Source organism: Coffea eugenioides, chromosome 3 (genome assembly GCF_003713205.1).
Source record: "Coffea eugenioides isolate CCC68of chromosome 3, Ceug_1.0, whole genome shotgun sequence".
In the NCBI taxonomy this organism is placed as follows: Eukaryota; Viridiplantae; Streptophyta; class Magnoliopsida; order Gentianales; family Rubiaceae; genus Coffea; species Coffea eugenioides.
Genome location: NC_040037.1, coordinates 43,161,725 through 43,168,691, shown reverse-complemented (window position 1 = coordinate 43,168,691; position 6,967 = coordinate 43,161,725).

The window sequence follows — 6,967 nt, the reverse complement described above, 5'->3', positions numbered from 1 at the left end:
GCCAAACTCCTCTCGTCCAAATTCTGTTAAAGTCTGCTTCAGCAGTGCATTTAATAAGAACATGCCTGTAATCCATCAATCCAATGGAAACTTGGTCTTTCAGGTTTAATGAAGCAAAAAACTTTCGAGTAGTTTCCAATGAAGGTCGCCCGTGAGAGAATTTTCCAACCAAAGCCCATCGAAAAGGTGCCGCAAGTCTGTCCGCGTCTGCTTTTGAAAAAACAACAGCAGCTTCTCCCTTGTAAACTGATGCCTGCGTGATCTGGATTTTAGATACCGCCGGTTGTGTAAAGAGTTGAGAAAAAGATTTTTTTCCTGTAGGAGACATCCCTTGCCCCTCAGCCGAAGGCTGAAGGGCAGCCATGGATCCTTACTTCACTAATACAATTCAGACGAAGAATGAAGAAGTTGCAGAGAGAAGTTCATACAAAGAGCAACCGGCAAAGTTCCGATCTTTTCATTCAGAGAGATGAATGTTAGTGAATGCAAGGATCAATATTAGTGCAATACAGTATCTACAAATGAATGCAAGGATTAACATTTTACAAAGGTAAATAATGTTAGAACTCCGAGAAAAGTTTGAGGCACTCCATCTTCCCTTTTAATCCACAAGAAATGATGGAGTGCTTGAGGTATTTTTAGGAAAGCAAGTATCATTTGCCTTCATAAATAAATCAAAATGTCAACACACAAGATGGAATGAAACAAAAGCGATGAATTCGGATCCTCTATCATATTTTGGTGTTAAGCCACGTATTAACATAACACGCTTCCTTCATGATTTATTAGCATAACATGCTTCCTCCATGATTTACAACTATAGTAGAATATTAAATTAGGGGACATGCGTTAACCTAATGGATAGTATAATAGAAAGTATAAGACCAAAATATAAAAAATAATATAATACCATAAGGAACTTAAAAAAAGGGATAATTTCAAAAGCTTCTCTTGAGGTTTCTAATAATTTCACTGGCCTCTCATGAAATTTACAAAATTACACTAACCTTCCCTAAGGTTAAGGTTTTGGTAACAAAATCAATCCAAATAAAAAAATAGTATCATTAAAAAGTACTCTGAAGGAGAGAGATGAAACTTTTATTTCATAAATACTTCTTATACATGTGTACAAGTTCTATTAGTAAAAGAATGAAAACAACTAAAAGTTGGAAATAGTTAACACACATTCTACTATTCAACAAGTTCACATTCGACACATTAGACAACACAAATAAACAATAAAACTATACAAATGATCACAAGATTCAACGAAATAGATAACCGATCTCTCTTAACATGAGGTTTGCTATAACTTTTGTGATTTTGAGTAGAAAATATTTCTAAATTTGCCTTTTTCCTCCCTATTTTTTCCTTCACTTCCACGAAATTTACTTTGCAACTATCATGTCTTTAAGAATTTCAAAGAAAATTTCCTCATAACAGCCTTTTTTTTCTCTTTCTTTGCCCGGTGTCTTTTCCCCTTCTACCAGAGCCCTTCTTCTCATATTGTACAACTGATTTCTAATTATTGTCAAGTTCTATCAATCACAAAATGGCTCCATTTGGTATATCAATTAGCATCATTTTGTAATCGTAAGTTACTGTTCATCATTAATGAATTTCCAACAGTTATTTTCATTAATACTATCAATTAATTAATGCCCTAATTGCTCAATTGTCAGATAGTTTCTGATAAGACATAATATCTTAGGGTATATGAGTAATTTCTCCCCATATGATATAAGCAATTGAGCTCACAAATCTGCTAAGGGAGATCAATGTAATTTTTCAAATCTCAGGAAAGGTCAGTGAAATTGTTAGAGAGGTTTCTAAAACTATCCCAAAAAAAGTTAGAATTTATTAACTTGTTTGGAAATAAGCACATGATGGAGGTAATTCTAATTAAGTGCAAATATCACATACTTAAACATTATAACTTAACATGCACTGCATTGATGGTAAGGCGAAGACATTATAGCATCCGGCTAGGAGTCTTGGTGTGTTTGCATCGTTACAGTAATCTATTAATAGTCTTTTTTTTTTCCTTCTTGATTTCTCTGAAACAATTGGAATAAACTGATTTTCTGCATTGTCCCTGTCTTTGTTGCTTTGTGAGCTACTGGTATTGTTGCTTACGCAAGATGTTTTATTTGTTTTCAACTGCAAGGTTTTGTGGAAATCTTTGAGAGATTGTATGACCCTTTTTTGTTCTTGCGTATCTGATTTCCTATATCTAAACTCTTCAAATGCGTCTGGTTTTGGTGTTTCTTTTTGCAATCCTGCTTCGGCATCATCATTTGTAGAGTCATTTGCTTTTGAGTTGACTTTCAATTGATCCTTCAAACCAATCAACAAATCACACTTATCAGCCATAAGGAACTTATATCTGTAATCATAAACTCAAGTTTAAGGGCTAAATTAATTTGTATTTGAACTAGGAAGAAAAAAAAAATTAGCATAAAATGATTTTTCGCTAAACTATTTTCCTCGCAAAAGTTGACAATTTTCTTTGTTTCCACGTATCTGACAATTCAGGCAAGTATTAAAATCTTTAAGTATAAGAAGACCAGCTTAGGGTTCTCAAGATGCTTTTCAAGTGCCAAATTGTTTTCCATTTCAAGTGTAAAGTGTAACTATGCTTATCTTAATTGCTTTCTTATTTGTATCGAATTTCATTATGCATTATATTTTGTGAGTTTCTTTTAGTCTGCAACTAGTTTAGGAGCGTAATTTCTGTAGGGCTCTGAAGTTACTTTTCAACTGTCAAAATTATTTCTCCATTTCTAGATATACTTTGGCCATTGATTTACACACTCCAATAAAAGTTTGAGCCACTCTACATTTATTCTTTATTAAACTAACTTGAGAAAAACACCCATGGAGTAAATTTTAAAGTGAATAATGCCCCATTAATGTTTTATTAATATATTTTAAAAACCTTTGTTATTTCTTACTTCATTTAATTTTCACTTTTCTTTTTCTTTCTCACTTCTAAGTGACTAAATGTTTACTTGCTGTAACAATTTTCTTCATTTCTGTTAGATTTTCTTTAATGATGCCTGACAAGGTAATGCAAAGCACGTCCCATTATTTTGGCTTAAATTTTCATATTGACAGTAGAATAAGTTTTAATGTTATGGATATCTAGATGTCAATAAAGATAGAAAAAGATCATTATATTGTAAATGCAAGTGGTTGGGAACGAATTTTTTATGTTATCAAATGAAGCTTCTCCTAACACAATACTTCAGTAGTTATTTCCTTTAAAATTTTAACAGACTTTTATTTAAGCAGTATGAGTGCAATATTGACCCGTATTTTTGTAGTTAAGAATTTTATTTTCTTTCCAATGAGATCAGCAAACAATTTGTTTTCTAGTATATGTAATTGAGCTTACGTTTTGCTTTCATTCAAAGATCTCAGTTTTTAAGTTATAGCATCTTTGGTTAGGGTTTATATCGAAAAAAAAAAAATTAATTAGTGCTTTATTTGCTATATATTCGACATAAGTATGCTATTTAAATTTAAAAGCTCTAGCTTAGGGCCTTTTTGTCTAGTTGGTTACAAAAGAGTTCATATGGAGTGCTTGAAAGCTTTTAGTTATGCAAAAATCATTAGCATAGCATGTGCTCATCCACCAATTCCTAGTTAGTTTCTTAATTTTTTATTGAGTGTCATCATTCATTTTACCTTTTGGATTAATCTTTTTTTTTATACTGTAAATGTATACATTAATTGGCCTAAATGTATACTACATTATCTCAATTTAAATTTGATTAAAATATTTTATATATGTAGTATGCATTACGATATGCTACTTTATACACCAGTAGTGGTGCCACATTCAAGTAAGGGCGGGCAATTGTCAATTGTCAAAATTTCATTTTCATCCTACTGTTGTCAAAATTTAATTTTGGAAATTTCCTCTTTTCCTTTACTTTGCCTCCCAAAGTTCATGACGTCAACCATAATTACCTAATTTAAAAATGATAGTATGTTCCAAATGAAACCTATCACTAGTTTAAAAATCAAATTACAACTTTAGGTAAAAAATAGTAAATGTAAATTCTTTGTTATCTACTGGAAAAAGTTAATTATCATATGGTTGTTTCAATTTTGTTTTTGTTCTAAAACTTATACAACTTAACAAAATTGGCACTAATATCACAGATATATTTTATCTGCGGTTTTCCTTACAATTATTCTTTTGTAAAGCAATTTTTTGTTAGCTCCTAACGTATTGTACATCAAAGTAATTGCCCTACATAACCTTGGTTCCTAACTCCTCCACTAATTTATACCGTCAGTATATAAAAGATTTATATATAACACATTAAGTTTTTTTTAAGCACATTAAGCTTTTGTTTCATATTTGTGCTGTAACCTAATTATTAATGTGTCATATTGTATATTAATCCATTTGACCTATTTAAATTTTTAGCTAAAATAACTAATGAAATATCCAAAAAAAAACTTGAAAATGACTAATGAAACATCATGTAACAAACTTCATATTCCAAGAACTGCTAGGAGGGAACTCAAAATTTTATTTTCTATTAAAACATGGTATGACTTCATATTTTCCAAGAGCCTTTAACTTTAATCTTTTGGTTCAAATATTCTACTTAGGATGCAACTAAACTATTTTCACTACAAATTCAGGAAGGGTCTCCAAAAACTTTTAGTACGACTAATATATTCAGAAGGGAACTAATCTATCTTCATGATAAATTATGAGGCACTCCAAAACAATTTATTGTGAATAAATATAAGACTTTTAGCTCCATTACTTTGTTTAGGAGGAACTTACAATTTATACTAGTATCAAGATAAATTTATGATGGAATCAAAAGAAATTTAATGTAAATAAATATATTGTGGAACCAATTAATGCTTTTTCCTTTTAAATAATTTAATTTTTTTTTTGAAAAATTTGGTTTGAATTACCTTTACCTTCTGTCTCTCATAGTCTATTTATAAGGGAAGTCCGAATTAGACAATTTTTATTGTAAGCTTAGAAAGAAATCCAAAGAAAGTTGATGTAGATATAGGAGGGAACCAAGTTTTTTTTTCAAATAATTTATTTATAATTTGAAAACTCTGGTGTGATTTCCAAAAAGAACCCAAAAAAAAGAGTCCAAAATATAAACAATGCTATAATAATAGCAATACATTATTATGATGATAACAATAATAATAATATAACGTAAAAATAAGAGTTTCTAATATGGCCGATTGTTTGGGTGATGAGTGTGACGTGTTATAGGTTGCAATAACATGTCAACTCTTAACTTTTAATCAATTACTAATAGGTTAATTGTGTCAATTTAGGAGTTGATCTAGTAATACCCATTTTGATACTCAATTGCAAGACTAATTTCTCCGTGTCATGTTTCAATCAAGTTTCTTTGAGTCATTTCATGTCGTATCATTGTGTCCAAAATTATCACCCCAACTTATTTCTTAGATAAGGAATAATCTAATGACTTATTTTATTCCCAAAGAAAGAATAAGTTGATAACTGGATCTTGACAATGTTAGTCAAATGACGGTGAGATTTTTTATTCGACCCTCAAGTCCTCCCCTTTCTCTCTTTCCCTTTGTAATTTTGGTCTGAAATCTGCTTTTGAATCAAAAATTTTAGTGCATCTTCAAAAAAATTTTGATCACTTGGAAAGACAAAATATCTCTTCTGCAAGAAAATTTTACTGAAGATAAAGTTAGAGACAGAAGAACTTTAGCAAAATATTTCACTCTTGATATCACTTTCAGAACATCTATACTGGTAATATAGAGCTTATTCCATATCCTATCTTTTACTGTATAAGGGGGTGGGTTGTTTCAGATTATAATTTTCTTAACTCTGACGATCACAAAACCTCTCTCTTTTTTCTTTTTTTTTTAAAAAAAACTTTTAGTGTGAAATCTAAAAATTACCATTCCGTAGTGCAGATAGAAAATGGGATGAGATAATCTAGACAGTAAAACAATAATCTTACATATTAAACTAATAAATGGCTATAACATGTATTATTCATATATGAAATCTATCATTTTAAAAAAAGGAAATCTATCACTTTTTTTTTTTTTACATTTTTTTGGGTATTCTGCGAACAAATGCTATGTTTTATTTACAATGACCAATGTATTGTTCACATTAAACAACAATAAAGGCAAAGATGCATCAACCTGCATGCGCAAGTAATAAGTATAAAGTCAAGCTGTTCACATTATATTAACAATGTAAATAAATTTTACTTTTGTGCACAAAAAGTCATATTTGTGCATCAACCCTAACTTGTCAGCCCCTAAATGGACACAATAACATCAAATATTTCCTATTCTGAAGGATAAAAATGAAGGTTCAGCTTTAAACACAAAGAAACTATTAAGATAAAAAGGTCGGTAAAAGTATAGGGACATGGTAGGAGCAAACTAGAAAATATTTATCATGTTGAGTAAGCAAGAAAATAAATTAAGGGAGCAGGGAAATTACATAAAAATGGAATTCTGTAAATAATTAGGGGGAAATTCCAGATCAAAGTAGAAGTTCAATTAAATATTGATGGAGATAGTTATAAGAAAATACTTGCTGATAGCAGAATTGCCATTAAATTTAGTAAACATATATTTAGCCCTATTTATTCCTTGAGGATAACTCTCAAATTGGAATGAGCATAGATTCAATTCGATTAAAAGAATAAGAATATATGGTGACTAAAAGGGAAAAAACAAAAAAGTCAAGAACAATTTTAATGTCAAACCACTTGTAGATTATAATGTGCCTTGTAGATTTATGGTGTTGTCTCACTGTTTTCGTAGCAATATCCATCCTTTTTTTTCCTTTCTTTTTTGGTTTACATGTTCAAAATGGGATGTTTATAATTAAGATATCTCATACATATAAAAATTACATAAGAAAATAAATACACACACACATATATATATGTATATATGTGTGTGTAAA